General features: G+C 40.8%; 1 long non-coding RNA gene across 1 annotated transcript in view; it reads left to right on the top strand.

Annotated features, from left to right (window-relative positions):
• LOC122231890 overlaps positions 1-7,127 on the top strand; it is a 58,816-nt gene extending 51,689 nt beyond the window's left edge. The window contains exons 3-4 of the long non-coding RNA XR_006209173.1: positions 3,656-3,853; positions 7,045-7,127. This is a non-coding gene — a long non-coding RNA (uncharacterized LOC122231890). The remainder of the gene's footprint in view (positions 1-3,655; positions 3,854-7,044) is intronic.
• The last annotated feature ends 9,696 nt before the right edge of the window (positions 7,128-16,823 follow it).

The raw sequence follows: 16,823 nt of genomic DNA, 5'->3' as shown, positions 1-16,823 counted from the left end.
AATTACTTTATGCTTCCAATGCTTAAAATGACTTACTGGCCTTAGTACAATAGTATTGCATTATAAAAGCCAGACATTGCCATTATTTTCCCTTCACGATGCCATAGACAGTTCAAAATGTTTCATCATAGTTTACATGGCTCATAAACCTTATCTTTTATTTGACATTGCAGGTGTGTTGATAATAGAATATGGAAACTCTGTAAGATGGTTAAAGGAAACAATTAATTAGCATTTAAATAAAAGAGCTCAGTAAGAAACATTTTAAACAGAGAATAAACTGATTATTTTATAGGTAATAGTATGCAGTTCTGGAATAGAATTGAAAGGGATGCATACAGAGTGAAAGGAATTTAAATATCTGAAAACTAATAAGGAAATATTACAAATATTAGAATTACTGAAGTTGTATATACATCATCATTTGGAATTTGACGGCCTTGTAATTCCGTGCTTGCTATATCTCGTTATTCCACTTATAAAACACGTACATGAATAGTTTTCTTAAACTGTTTGATGATCTACCTTTACCATTTCGTTTTTCAAGATGTTAACACAGAGTAAAGCAGGAAAGAGCTGAGATCTTGCACTCCACTGTGCCTTAGCCTCAAGTGAATAAATGCAAAGATTGTGCACACGGGATCCAAACACTCGTAAAAAAGATTCATGGTGATATTCTTAGAAGAAATTAATAAAACCTAAGAGAACTTGTCAGAAGAATGTCCTAAAGATGATTTTATTTCAGTAATTGTTGTATTTTAAATGCTTTCATTTTCTTTTGTGATGTCTTTTATCTTACTTACAGATGCTATTACTCATAAAATATGATATTTCAGTCCAGAAGGCTGTAACTATAAACGAGACATAATATTCTCATCTGGAAGTAGATAAGGGGATTCAAATCTCCTGCTTCACGGTGTAAGCTGATTACTGCAGAGGTCAGAAAGCTAGTTTCCACTTCCTTTAAGTACAGCTATGATATTTTACACAAATGACCAGGCACCTTGTCTTTCCTTTATTCAGCCCCCGCATCTGGTTGGCAGCCTGTGTCGGTGGCTGACGAGATGGCCTAGGAATTCTGTGCCTTGAGAGTGCTAAGATGACTTTAGGGTGAGGCCTTGAGGAATGACCATGAACATCATTCACAAAGTGTTCATTAAAGCACTATTGCGCACACACAACAGTGAACAAGATGAATAAGCTCTCTGAATGCATGGAGCCTCTGGGGGAACAAAAAACAGAGTACAGCCATTCATTAATTCAACACGCACAGAGTAAGTGAAAGTGTAAAATCTATCAGCGTGAGGCAAGGACCTGCTGTGGCCAGTGCAGACAACACATTTATGCTCCCACAAAGCCCCGAGGGCAGGACAGAACTGGTGTCTGAGAAGGGAGGGACCAGTGGGATCATGGTACAAATGGGGTTGATGAAGCGGTCAGGGCCGGACCATGCAGGTGCCCGAGAGCAGTGGAAACAGTTCAGATTTTATTCAGAGTGCAGCGGAAGGCCATAGATGGATCTGTAGGAGACTGAACCCAATTTAAGAATGAGAAGATGACCGCTAAGCATCATTCCCTTGGTGGAGGTGTGATTTCACATCCCTGAATGGGGTGTTGACCCAGGTCCTGCCCTCAGTGTGGCTGGCAAGTAGGTTGGGGACTTTGAGCAAGTCTCTTTTCCCCTTATTTCACTTGTTTGCAAATGAGAAGAGGAGAGGCAGGGTTAAAGAAAGGAGGAAATAGGAAAGATGAAAAGGAGAGAACATCCTCAATACTTAGAGATGGAATGTTCAGATAGTAAGTTGGAAAAACAAACGAACAAGAATTTCATTTTTAGAGAGAGGGAAACAAAGCATGAGAGACTCTTAAAGATACAGAACAAACTGAGGGTTGATGGAGGGAGGGAGGTGGGAGATGGGCTAGCTGGGTGATGGGTATTAAGGAGGGCACTTGTGGTGAGCACTGGGCGTTGTCTGCAAGTTACGAATCACTGAATTCTCCTCCTGAAACCAATATTGCACTGTATGTTGATTAACTAGAATTTAAATAAAAATTTGAAAAAGAAAAAAAAAGGGTTTAATTTTTTTTTAATCTTTATTTTTGAGAAAGAGAGACATTGTGTGAGCAGGGGAGGAACCAAGAGAGAAGGAGACACAGAACCCGAAGCAGGATCCAGGCTCTGAGCTGTCTACACAGAGTGTGATGTGGGGCTCACACTCATGAACTGCGAGTTCATGACCTGAGCTGAAGTCCATGACCTGAGCTGAAGTTGGATGCCTAACCGATTGAACCACCCAGGTGCCCCAAGAATTTCATTTTTTACAAGTTCCTGAGCAAAAAGGAGTCATTCCAGTCCACACCCTGTAAAATCCCAGTGTAGGACACATAGAAATGAATATAGAATTCTATTAGAATCATTGCCTTGACCACTCTGATTTTTTTTTTATTTTCTTAAAAAAAATTTTTTTTAAGGTTTATTTATTTTTGAGACAGCGAGAGATAGAGCATGAATGGGGGAGGGTCAGAGAGAGAGGGAGACACAGAATCTGAAACAGGCTCCAGGCTCTGTGCTGACAGCTCAGAGCCCGACGTGGGGCTCGAACCCACGAACTGCGAGATTGTGACCTGAGCTGAAGTCAGACGCTTAGCCGACTGAGCCACCCAGGCGCCCCTCGACCACTCTGATTAAGAGTTCATATCGGGGCCTTAGGGAAGAAAAATTCAAGACTCATGCCAGAATCCACTCTACATCCATCAGATTTAGTTGTGCATGAGTGTGTGCCTAGCAGAAATCCACCAGTACACCCATTCTGACTATAAAGATATTGAAATACTGCCACAGTCGTTGGTAAATAACCACTACCAGGCTGTCCCAACTCCATGACCATGCAGATCTCCCATAACCTGGCAACTAAGAGGTAACATCCAGCTTAGCAAAGAGCCTCAAGGAGCCTGCTCAGGTTCAGTTCTGATTTCTCAGTGCCTGGGCCTGTGTACTGTCTTATTGATGGATGCTACAACAGATCACAACTTTAGTGGTTTAAAACAATGCGAATTTGTTGTCTTACAGTTCTGGAGGTTACAAACCTAAAATGGATCTTACTGGGCTAAAATCAAAGGATCCGCAGTCCTTCTGGAAGCTCTCGAGGCTAACTCGTTTCCTTACCTTTTCTAGCTTGTAGAAGTTGCCTGCATCCCTTGGCTCCTGCTCCTTCTTCCGTCTTCGAGCCAGCAACATAGCACCCTAAAATCTCTTTCCTTCTCTGCCATTCTCTTTCAAGGATGCTTGTATTTCTGTTGGGCCTACCTGGATAAGTCAAGATGCTCTCACCATTTCAAGATCCTTAACTGGATCACATCTTGAAAGTCCTTTTTGCCACGTAAGGTGACATACTCCCAGGTTTCAGGGATTAGGATGAAAATACCCTTGGGGGCCATCATTTTGTCTACCATGGTGGTTATACATTTCAAGTAACATACCTGAGTGTATATAATACGCTACCTAGAATTCTCATAAAATAAAACTGAGTGTGTCACAGTCAAAATATGAGATACAAGAATCTGAGCCTATAGAAAAAAAATTTTAAGTAAGTAGGTCTGTATCTCAAGAACTTTCTGGAACACTGCAGACCTTTAATTTTCCTCTCTTGTTTAGTCGTTATCAGCATCAAATAGATGAAATACTTAAAAGGAGAAAAGAGTTGGGGAGTACAGAGAGAAGGATTGAAGAAGACGGAGAAAGAATGCAAAGGTCACTTGTCTGTCTGAATCTCCTGTGAGGGCTCGGCAGAGGAAAAGGACTCTTAAGCGGATGGATCCCAGCAAGGACAAGGGAGGACTTTAGAAAATGATGGTAAGGTGGGACTAGTCAATGTCCCACTCTTCTAGGGTCAGTTGTCTCTTAATCTGGGGTACCGAGGGACAAAGAGAGTGAAAAAAGGCGATTTAAATTTCTTCTGTAACTGAAGAACGACTTGGGGTTTGGGAAAATTTTAACATGAGTTAAATCTGCTTTTGGGGGCAGGACCATATCTGCTTTGGGTCCTTGTGTGTAACAGTTCCCTGTATGCAATGAAAGTAACAGTCCTGAGATGAAATCCGGGAGCCACAATAGAATGTTGGCCTCCTGAGGAAGCACCCATTTGTTTTGTGCACCATCAATTCCAAGCTTCCAGAATAGTGCCAGGCCAATAGCAGGTGCCCAGGAACTCTGCATTGAATACATAAGGGAAAAATGAACGTATGCAAAGCTTTGGTGTCAGTAAGGTTTTTGGCACGAACAACGAACGTTAAATGTTTGTTTTAATAACCAGAAAATGCTGGAAACCAATACTCCAATGAACAACACTTTGATCTGCTGCATCAAAGCTGAAGTGACCAGGTGAACTGAAAAGGCCTATATTCCTGCCTACACATAGTTGCCAGATTCAGCAAATAAAAATACTGGGTGCCCAGTATCTGAATGTCAGGTAAACAATGAGTAATTTTTTAGTGTAAGTGCATCCCAAATATTGCAGGACAACCTAGCTCTAGATCATATCGTATCATCTTTCGGCTAAATTCTGACTTGGTCAAAATGCTGTGTGTTTAATGATGGCACTGTTCAGGAAGAAACAGGAGATGCTGCCCTAGATTATGTTGAATATGAGGGTAGGGGAGAGTGAAAACTGGCTGTGTCATGTTACCCTATAAAAGCATGCTTTTCTGTGAGCGAGGGCCCATGGAGGAGGACTAAAACTCAGCTTCTCGTAAATTCTTCAGAGCTACCAGGGAACAGTAATCAACAAGGATAAAATCTGAAGGGAAGGTCAGCGAGGCAGGTAAGAGCTGCTGCATCCGTCTTACCTAAAGCACACGCAGCTCCACAAAGCGGGACAGGGTACAGAGCGTGAGAGGGAGGAGAGAATCATCCCACGCGAGCCTCCTTCGACCGCCTTTAGGAAAAAGCCCCCGTCTGCCCCAATAGCACTCTCATTTTATACGAATGTTGTGCTTGCTTAGTTCACGATATAAAGGTGAACATGTTCCACGTGCTAAGTGGTTTGTCTTTCATGCGTCCTGTAGCTGATGAAGCAATCAGTTTTTCTCAGAAAGGACGTGGTATTGCTATGTTCATTTGTGTCTGATCTGGAGAATCTCTATCAATACTTTTTTTCCCCCCCACTAAGCATTTAGATGCTACCTGGCTGTTAGGCCTGAAAATACCAGATGGAGCTGGGGAGCAGAGCAGACACTGTTGTCATAGAAACAAGATGCTATCCCGGCTCTATGCAGCTGCCATCTTTTTTTTTTTTTTTTTCCCTTTCACTGTGAGCAGTTCTGATAGGAGCCCATACTGATAAAATATAGAGATACCCACCCCCCCCCCGCCCTTGGAAAATAGAGCTACATTTCAAGTACTGCCTGGACAATTCGTGAATGTGTCCCTCAGTTTATGGAGAGCCTAAACCTATGGAAAAATGACTTGATTTCCCGGTCTTCTAATCGGAGTATATATAACTGGGAAGCCCATGCTTTGATATCATCTTCTTCCCCTAAACTGAAATGATGCATTTGTCTTATCCCCAAATGAGATGATATCCCTTGTAGCCAGGGAGCCTCAATGTTGACGTTCCTGGAAAATGCAACCTAAGTGTTCATAATCACTCTGAAATGTGTGTATTCAGCACGAGAATAGGGAGTGACTTCTCCTGGTTCTCTGAATTCCCCACAGTAGCTACAGAATGCTGAGTACACAGGCGGGGAATGATGAATTCCTGTGGCTTGATGTCCAAATTTGAGGGATGCAGTTATTGGCCACAGTCCCACATCGCTGCCTTTTCTCTTTCGGGCAGTTATGGCATCCTCAAGGGCACATGACTGTGAAGAAAGTGCCCACCACAGATGGGAAGGGGAGTGGCAGTGTTTTCTGGAGGCAGGGCTGCATTTGTGCTGGGAAATGGGTTAAATCCTAGAGCCTTGAAGGTCTGGCTTAAAAGGCTGTGTTTAGCAACAGAGGACTACTAGAACTAAGGTGGCTGAGGGCAGTCATTCTTGCACAGTTTCCTAATGCTGCTGGAAAATAATGGCTTAAAAAACAACACATATTTATTATTTTACAGTTCTGAAGGTCAAATGTCCAAAATCTGTTTCACCGGGCTAACAAGACATCAGCAGGGCTGGCTCCTTCTGGAGGCTCTAGGAGAGGCTTCTTCTTTTCTCGCTTCCAAAACCTACCTACCTTCCTTGGCTCCTGGCCCTTCCCTCCATCTTCAAAACCAGCAGGCCACCATCTTGTTTCTATCCTCACTTTGCCTTCATCCATAACCAAATCTCCCTCTATCTCCCTCTTAAAAAGAAACTTCTCATTACATTTACAGCCCATTAGATAACCTAGGATAGTCCCCCCACCCCATCTCAAGAATCTTAATTTAATTACACCTGTAATCTCCTTTTTGCTACATAAGGTAACACCCACAGGTTTCAGGGATGAGGATGTGGATATTTGCGTGGGGGGGGGGCAATATTCTTTCTGCTTCCAAGTGATCATCAGAATTACCTGGGAAACTTTTCAAAAATAAAGATTTCCAGGCCCTGCACTAGAGTGATTCTACTAGAATTTCTGGGCAAAGGCCTGAAAATCTCTTTGTGAGACTCTCTCAGGTGATTCTCTGGAAGACTTCTGTTAAGGGCTTCTTCAGGCTCTTTCTCAGACACATGCAGTAAGAATTATAACACTGTGATTAGGTTTTCTGGATCGTGTTCAGGGTCAATGAGTGTATGGGAAAGTTTTTAAAAATGTATTTGTTTGAAAGCTTGGAAGGTCATACTATCCTCTGAGGTTCAGAATACTCCCACAGAATGGCTCCAGCGAAAGATTGTGTCACGTGAACTGGGCCTAAAATGTCTTCAGTTTAATGGTAAATATACCAAATTGTTTGCCAATGCCTCCCTAGACCTTTAACCATATGAAATATGTATCTTGGTATCTGGGATTAGCTGCTGTTTCTTCTCCTTGTGGAGACTTTTGCACTTAGTGCCTCAGAACATTCTCTTCCTTCATAGATGGTTCCATGTTGTTCTCAGAGCTCTTACAGTTGCCTATTTTGCCTGCTTCAAGAAAAACGGCTGTGGTAGAGGAAAAAACCGATACAGTGTCTTTAGAAAAACGGTAAATATTTCATCATTTCTTACTAAACATACATTATTTACTCTGTAATGTAAATATTTTATGGCCTGCAACTGGCAATTTTGGAATATATTGGTATGTTTGGAGAATTGCAGTTCAGTTACAAATCCAACACTGCACACCCAGCTCATATTTAACTTACACAACTCTTTATAAAGCATTTAACTCTCAGAATGAAGGAAGTAACAGAATCTATTTTTCAAAGGGGCCTTGAGGACCAGACTTAGAACCTGAGACAACACATCTTTGTTAAGGACGAAAGTTGGAGGCTGTAATAGCCCAGGACTTGCCTTCCCTACAGGATGACAGCATAATATAGTTCCCCGCGCCTGAGTGGGTCTGATTTCATCCAGTGGAGAGAAGGGCCCACAAGCAGCCCTTTAGAATGTTCACGATCTGGTTGAGAGTGGAATCTGAGAAGAAGAGTTTTACCACACACAAAAAGGCAGCAAATCTTCCCCAGCTTTGGGATAAGTATTTGGAGCTATGCATTGGACAGGAAAATCTTTTCATTAAATAAAATGGCTATGTGTCAGAACATTTAAGCCAGATTTTCAAATATAAACCTAAACTGTTTAGAGATTTTTTTTTTTTAATTTTAGTGACTCTCCAATATAGAGGTCATAGAAGCTGCCATCATTCTAAATTACAGCCCATTTCAGAGGTTGGCTGTAATCCAGGAGGTTGCATTATTCCAAATTGCCTGTCAAAAACTGTCAAAACACTGCCATTATCAAAAAGTAGTCCTTTTAAATAATTTTCTCACTCTCTTCCCTGAAACTTTACTGGCATTGAACCTTAATATCATAGCTTATAGGCATAGTAAGTGAAAGCCTTTGAAATGAGAAATGGGGGGAAAACATTCGAGGCATACAACAGCAACATACAACATTCTAGGCAGAAAATTGAGTCAAGTTTGGAAATGCTGTAACCCCCAAAGCAAAACTATTACTAATCTACATGTGAAATGGAAACCAAGGAATATGTAATCATGAGGCCTAACAGTATGACTTCCCACCCCGCCCCCCATGCTTAACACGTGGAAAGAATCCTATAGTTAGTTGCTACACTCCATATTTTTCCTTGTTTTCCTCTCCTTCCATACCAACTTTCTAAGGAAACATGTTCCATCTTCCGGATTACTGATGCCCTTTCCTTTCATTTCATAAATATGGAAATTGACACCTGGACTACGGCCTGATTTACCCAAGGCTTCATTTCAGGTCTACACCTAAACCCTGTACTCTTTTTAATACACATTCCGGCTCTCCTTTTGAATTGGAAACCCCTTTCATCTTCTTTCCTTTACTTTAGACTTGACTCTACAGAATTCCGCTGCTTGGATTAGAAAAACCTGCCCCCCAAAAGGGCAATCCCTGCCACCTACATTCTCTTGGATATAGACCTTGATGCTAAAACTTCCATTCTGGCAAAGAATTTCCGCAACTATTTTGTTTAAGACCATTTATCTTGCAAACGGTGTAAGATGACAAAATATTTTAGAGAGACTGCTTTTATTTTGAGTCATTACAATTCAAGCAACGAATTAGGAAATCAACAGGGTAATTCAGTCCTACAATCACTGTGACAGTCGTATTTGTCAACAACTAGTTTTCAGAAGAAATGGAACTCAGAGAAAATACATAGCTTCCAAATTCAGACAAAGAGATACACAGAAATATTTCTTTAAGCTATCAGTAGTACACTATAGAGAAAATTTAACGTGCAGGTGAATTCTTTTAACAGAAAGACAATGCTTTGAACAAATGTAGCATAAAGATATTTCAAAATAGATCCTCGGCTTCTGAGGATGCCGGTAATATATGTAATGGTGCTTGATCTCATTAACAAGCAGCTCATACCCTTCAGCTACCATAAAATACAAATCATCATCAGCACATTCTTGAGAGCAGTATATCTGTCTGACCCGACTTCTGCTCTACAGTTAACAATTTTGTTTTAATCCATAAAAAAGAAATTCTCATCATCTCTCAATTGTACAAATGGGTTCCCAAAAGATCACACTTAAGTCTGGTGTTCATGGTGCATGTGGTTCTACGTTCCACAGCAAGCTCTCAGGTTTGGGAGATGTTCTTTTTAAATCACTGACAAGCCATTATTAACTCATTATCAACAATGACAACCCCAAGACCTTTCAGTGGAAGATTCCACAAAGCACTACCCACCCCCAACAATGGAGTATTTTGTTGAGTACTCTTACTGGACGAAAATATCTGAATTTGAGAAAAATTATTTAAAGAAATATTTTCCAAGCTGTGTTTTAAGGAATTTTTAATATTCCTCGTGATTTTATAGGCTTTCCTTTAAAAAAAAAAAAAGAAGGGACAAAAACAATGATTCTGTATGAAAATAAGTAGTCCCCTGGAGACTCAGAATGCACATTAGTTTATTAAGGTTTATGAGACATCCCACAATGAAGAGACCTGATTTGTAGAGTTGAACACAGCTTCCCAAACATATTTGGCCATAACCCTTTTTTCATGAAGCATATCTCACCATGTTAGGGCCAATAATGTTCTACAAAATACAGTTGGTAGTTCAGAGCCTGGTATGGATTTCTGTTTAGGTAGCTACCAGGACTTGTCCACAGGCCACTCAGCTTTCTTTCTCCAAGGAATTCCAAAAGTTACTATCCTGCTCTATGCTAGTAGTATTCTGCTAACGTATTGGTCACCAGGGAGATAGGACATGAATGTGTGTTTTGAACAAAGTAAATCGCCACTGATAATTTTGCTTAAAACACAGGTCCTCCTGATGATAAAAATAATGAACATGTATTAGGCCCTTGCAACATGTAGAGACACGATTCTCAGTACTTTGGGTGTGAACTCATTTAATCTGTAGGAACATACCTATATATTTTTTTCTTTTCCAGATAAGGAAACTGAGAAACAGCCGGACGGAGATTAAGCTCCTTGTGAAAGTTACAAGCAAGTAAGTAGGATTCAGATTTAAGCCACCTGGTTCCAGAATCCCAGAATTAACTGTTAGGCACACACACATACACACATGCTCATTTTTACAAATGCATAGTTGGGCTCATCTATGCACATTAATTCCCATAGATATCTAAGTGCGACCAGTATTTCCTTATGACCCCTCAGCCTGAGGATGCAAATAAGATTAGGAAACAAATAGTACAGGATGCCTGAGTGGCTCCATCAGTTAAGCATCCGACTTCAGTCAGGTCATGATCCAATGGTTTGTGAGTTCGAGCCCCGTGTCAGGCTCTGTGCTGACAGCTCAGAGCCTGGAGCCTGCTTCAGATTCTGTGTCTTCCTCTCTCTCCGCCCCTCCCCCACTCATGCTTGCTCTCGCTCTCTCTCTCTCTCTCACTCAAAATAAATAAACATTAAAATTTTTTTAAAAAATAAAAAACAGTAAAACAAATAGCACAGTATTATCTCACTTTCAAGACAACAGTTACCCTTGGAAATAAGGTCTTATGTCACCTTGCTCCCACACAGGACTACATGGGTGTGACCTTAATTCTCCTTAAATTAATTAATTATAAGATAATAATAATGGTAGCTTAGATCTGCTTTCTCTTTTTTAAATGTTTATTTCTTTTTGAGAGGGAGAGAGAGAGAGCACACGAGCAGGAGAGGGGCAGAGAGAGATGGGGACAGAGGATCTGAAAGAAGCTTTGTAAACAGTAAGCCCGACATTGGGCTCGAACTCACAAACGGTGAGATCATGACCTGAGCCAAGGTCGGACGTTCAACTGACTGAGCCACGCAGACGCCCCACATCTACTTTCTTGCTTGATCTTCACAATTTGTGGCGGAAGCAGAGCCGTTAGTATCATTGTCTACGTTTTATTATTTGAGCAACTGAGGTTCCGGTTTGCTCAAGTGTTCATGTGCTAGAACTGGTTCTACACTCCAAAGCCCCCACTTGGGGTTGACGTTTTCTGAACTGAGAAGCCCTAATGGATACAGCTTCTTTGTCCGTATAAAAAATTCTCTCAACCTTACTCTTGTTAAAGAAAAGTGAGAAGCCATTGCACACAGAGCCGAAGCCCATTACAATGTCACTTGAAAAATTGACCTAAGAAACTAGTATTTAATTACGAGTACAAATCATAGTTTCCATCCATTCTGCAAAGTTGTGTTTATCTGATCTTGCAAAATCTAACATGTCTATTTGGTTCCCCATTAAATATTTTTTTTTTTATTGTGAACACAACCGCGGTGTGGCCCATTCCTGTTATCCCAACTTCACTTTGCTCTTTTTCTAAATTGTATCTCCCTTTGTACTTAATCATCATTTGGAATGATAGATGACCACAACGAGCTGTATCTTGCAACCGTTCAGCTGTTTTAATAAATCACAAACAGTCGACACATCCCTTTGGTGTACGTATCCAGCTAAAGATGAATTTAAATGGCAGGTATGTGAACAAAGTCCTAGGACAGCCTGCCCACAAAGTATATAGCCCTAAGCACTATCTTCCACCTGTCTATTTTCAGTTTGGTGTCTGTAATCAGTCATATTTTATTCCTTGTATGTTAAATGAGATGAATTATAATGTTTGAAGCCGTTAAGTATAAAACTAAGGCACAAAAAGGTCTAATTTACAACACAGGGAAGTGAGAATTTTGCCATGACTTGTGTTTGCCCACACACTCTTATTTTAGCTCCTTTGTAAGAGATCAATCCCAGTCAAGAGTCCAACAGGCAAATCTGTCTATCTATCTATCTATCTATCTATCTATCATCTATCTATCTATCATCTATGGATCCGTCTATCATCTATCTATCTATCATTTATCTATCTATCTATCTATCTATCTATCTATCTATCTATCATCTATCATCTATGGATCCATCTATCTATCATCGATCTATCTATCTATCTTTCATCTATGGATCCATCTATCTATCATCGATCTATCTATCTATCTATCTATCTATCATCTATGGATCTATCTACCTATCATCTAGCTAGCTATCATCTATCTATCTATCTATCTAACTATTGGATTAAAAACAAGCAGCACTGAATTAGGCTCCTACTTCTTATGTGTAACATAAAGAGAATGTTCACACTCACTTTTGAACTATAGACAACTCCACTGTTACCCGCACTACACTTCAGTTAGAAGCTTTTGTATGATACCTTTTGTCTTACAAAAAGAATATGCAACTCAAGCTTAAAGGTCAAACATTAGCAAATTCGAAGCCTTAATGGAAGGAGATGCTTTTGAGATGTATTTTCAGAGAACAGGAGGATGTTTTGCCCTGGGACAGGGAAAGGCTTGGTGTCATGGCCTTTGGAGCTCAGTGTTAACATCACATTCAGACCTCCCCCTTCTCTGCAACCAAACTCACATGGTGCCAAATGGCCAATCCCCTCTTTTCAGGAGAGTTCAGTGCTTTTCGCAGGCAGAAAAGTTTTCAGGGAGAGTTAAAAGCACTGAAGGTCATCCCTTGGCCCTCTGGTGATATCCAACACAGATTAATGTCATAGTGACAGTCAGCAAATCATGTTAATACAACACTTCAATGAAGGGACAAACAAATTAGAATCTTGTTATAATATCTGCTTCTGCAGATTGTGGGGGCAATTTCATAGAATTCATTGCTCCCTTGATTTCAAGACAACACTGTGCCAGGCCCCATGTGGAGTATTTTTACATGGATTATCCTCTTTAATGCTCAAAATACCTCTATGTAGTAGATACTGCCATTATTCCCATTTTAAAACTGAGGTCTAGAGAGATTAAGAAATGTGTCCAAAGTTACACAGCTAATACATTAATGGTGGTGCTGAACTTCAAATCAGGGTCTATTCGATCAGTTTCTGTTCATGTGTGGTGCATTTTGTGGACTTTAAGCCAAGCCAACATCTCTTCCCTGTTTAGATTTCTGCATACATTTCTCCCAAAGAGTTGTTTTCACATAAATTCATAATCTCTTTCCTTGCAAGGCAAAAATTTAATGCTATTTAATCTTCAAAGGATGTGTTGAATGCTAACAAGCTACTCAGGCATTTGGGGAGATGGGATAAGGGAGGGGAGGGCGTGGGAGTCAATTCCTGGAGTTGCACTTTATTTTAAGTTTGATGTTAGGAAATTCTTGAAAAATTATTTGAATAATTACCATCATCCTACTACAACTATTTGTTTTATTTTTTAATGTTTTTATTTTTTTTATTTTTGAGACAGATCGCGAGCAGGGGAGGGGCAGAGAGAGAGAGGGAGACACAGCATCTGAAGCAGGCTCCAGGATCTGAGCTGTCGGCACAGAGCGTGACGTGGGGCTCGAACTCATGGCCTGAGCTGAAGTTGGACACTTAACCAACTGAGCCACCCAAACGCCCCTACTACTACAACTATTTATTAAGTTCTCCCAAGTCACCAAATGCTGTGGACACATGATTTTTGCTCCATAGATTTGCTCTTTGAAGTGAAACCTTCCTCCACCCATCTCCCTCCACCCACAGAAAAGGAAGAGGGAAGACGAGAGGGACAGAGAGACAAAGAAGAAAGGGTTTTGTTTTCCTTCCCTATGAAGTCTGGTTTTCCCAGACTAGTTGAATTCAGGTGCTCTGGTTTTTCTCTATACTATCGAAAAAGTAATTCTTCCATCACTTACCATTGTGTGGTCTCTGGAATCAAGGCTCTTTTTCTTATGAAAATGAAGCAATGGCCAAATTTCCACAGCCTGGAGAAAAGGAAAGATTGAGACAGTTTTCTCAATAATTGCTTCAATTCTCCCTCTTGCGCTAGCTGTGGGAACTTGGCCAGCAACTATTAAAGAGATGTCAGATTGATTTCCCCCCCCTCCCTCTTTTTACAGTTTCCTCTGCCTAAAATGCTGTTCTCCCCCTTCTAAGTTATCACACCCCCTCTCATTCTTCAGGTCAGATGTCACCTCCCCTGGGAAACCTCAGCCAACATCCCTGTCTCTCCACTTCCCTGATTACTGCTCATTCCCTCTATCCCCAGAAAAATTAATCACCTCTCCCCCTTTGCTCCTGTAACACTTCATCATACTATTCCCATAGCATTAATCACGTTGTATTATAGTTAGCTGTTTGCTTTTCTATGTTCCCCTAAAAGCTGCGAATTTCCTAGAGGCAGGGAATTTTTTTAAAAATTCACCAGTATGTCCTCATAATGCCTGGTACACAAGAGATGCACAGTACTTCTTTATTTGATCAGGCTTGCACCGGGAATGGCCTATACACCACCTTAGCCAAATTTCAAGGGAAGAGAATTTTCCTGTGTTAATTCCTCCCCTCATTTCCTCGCAGTAAACACCAGACTCACTGCTCCATGGGGTGGCATCATGTCTACACTTTGAAGCCTAGGTACACTTGAATGAGTTTGAGCAACACGTTTTTGGTGAGGATGGGACCTATTTCAACTGGCGTTACTGGTGTCAACTGAATCAGAAGACAGAGATCAGAGAAAATCACATAAAACAACAAATCCTTATTCTTACAGTGGTTTCAATAGTTGACGTAGAGTCTGTTTCTTATGTGTTACAGAATACTTTCTTCTGGGGACTGCTTCCCTTACCCCAACTGCACATGTAATCAGTGGGGCTGTCCATCATGACATGTTCTTCTTCTCATGGGGTTGGGCATGCCCAGAACACTCTATTCCACTGGGTACCGTGATTGGCCAGGATTGGGGGTGGTTCCCTCAGCGGAACCAATTGGAGCCCTGTTTCAAACTTTGATACCGATTGGGAGGGTTGTTGGGAGTTGGGGAGGGAAGGAAGAGAGAATGTGAAACAAAAACAGAGCAAGATAGAGACAGATGGAATCTCTTACCTTGTAAAATCATCACGGAAGCCCATGAACTGGACCAGTGAGGGGAGAGGATAGTACACGTTATGGGGTAAGAGATCCAGAGGAGTGCTCTGGGCCTCCATGGGCTGTTCCATACAAAACCAGTGTAAAGATTTTTAACCAGGTTCATCCTTGCCAGAACGCCTGAAAAAAGAATTCCTCCAGGCCACACCAGCTCTCAGCAGCCCTGCCTGTCAGGGGTCTTCACATAGTTACAGCAAAGTGTGGGAATAAATCTGTTATAGAGGAAGAACAACTGAGAGATGGAGACAGACACTTCCTGATAACATCGTCTGAACACTTGGATCCAGGCTTACTTGAGCTCTCCAATAACATGCAACAATAAGTGATCTTTTTGGCTTAAGATAACTCGAGTTTGGCTTTTCTCACGTGCAACCGAAAGCGTTCTGACCAGTAGATTTTTCTAATACACAGATCTGCTTATCGTTTTCAAGTTATGGGAAGAGCACTTCAAGAGCAACGATGCAGGACCATTGAGTTAATCTCGATGGCATGTTCGACTGTTATTTTTGGGAAGATTGTTACCTAAAGATGATTTCAAAGGAGTGGGTACGTCGAGAGGGTTCCGATTCAGGCTCTGTCAGAGCACGTGTGTCACCCATATATCAGAAGTTAGTTCCCAATAAAATTTCTTGCCTACATGAATACATCTGGGTCTCTCAAAGGTGGCTGCTTTGGCCTACTAGAGTTTCCATTAGGGATGTCACTGCCTATGGGTTCTGCCCAAATGTACACTTCCTCTAACATACAATGAATTTATATTTTGAGTGTCTGGGTACTTTTCAAGTAACTTGCTTGGTAACAAAGGCTTGAAGTTAAGGAGATTCCTCTTAGTTTGCATTGTTTTTTCTACTACCTAAAAACAAAACAAAACTCAAACCTAAATAATTTAAAATGACCATTGACCAGTCAAATAGTTCTCACATTTTCAATTTTCCTGTAATAGATCATGTCTCCATTGAAGTGGACTATTACAGCTGCCTGAAAAAGTATTGTTTGATGTCTGTAAGCACAGTCAGCAATCAATAATTTGAAATTTGTACCATTTGTACCTTTAAGTCCTGGCACATCATTTTTTTATTTCATTCAATCTGCTTACTGTTGAAGAAAAGGGATTTTGAACCATTGCCACAGAGCACATTTATGTGTGAAACAAGGTTCATTTATATGGTGGGAAGTATATCATTTTGACGTTTATTTGCAATATTAATTGTATATATTGATTCAGTTTTTTCAGAAATTGTAAATTCATTATAAATACTACCACTGATGCCCTTATTTTGGTGAGAATATTTTCCTGCAGAACTTGAAAACATTTTGGAGTCAAGACATGGATTTTTAAATTCAGAAAGACAACATATGCTGTAATATTAAATTAAAATTGCATAATCAGTTGTTAGTTCAAGGACACACTGGAGCAGGAAATGCATTTTTTAAAAAATGTTGTCTCTTAGCTGTGAGATTAAGAATGAGTGGCCTTTGTTCTCAGCATTTCTTCACTCATTTCTTGTGTTTGATCTTAGCCCAAATATAAATGTAGTGTGGAGAGTTACCTTTAGCCATTTCCAGGTGTCACTAGTGTTTTTAGTTAGTAATCATAAAAGCAGCCTAACCCAAGGCCCTTCTCTGCCCTCCTCAAGTATGCCCCCCACCCGACTCCCTATACGCAGACACACAAGAGTAGGTTTGGCTTTGGAAATAGCTGAGTAATGATCCTTTCAAGGAACACTTGAGTTCAACATACCCGGGAAGAAAGGGAGTCAAAGAACCACCACCCAAGATTCCCGGACACGTCTTTGGAAAGAAGAA

Source organism: Panthera tigris, chromosome D2 (genome assembly GCF_018350195.1).
Source record: "Panthera tigris isolate Pti1 chromosome D2, P.tigris_Pti1_mat1.1, whole genome shotgun sequence".
Classification (NCBI taxonomy): Eukaryota; Metazoa; Chordata; class Mammalia; order Carnivora; family Felidae; genus Panthera; species Panthera tigris.
Note: the sequence above shows the minus strand (reverse complement) of the source record. Positions and strands in the feature narration are given on the sequence as shown.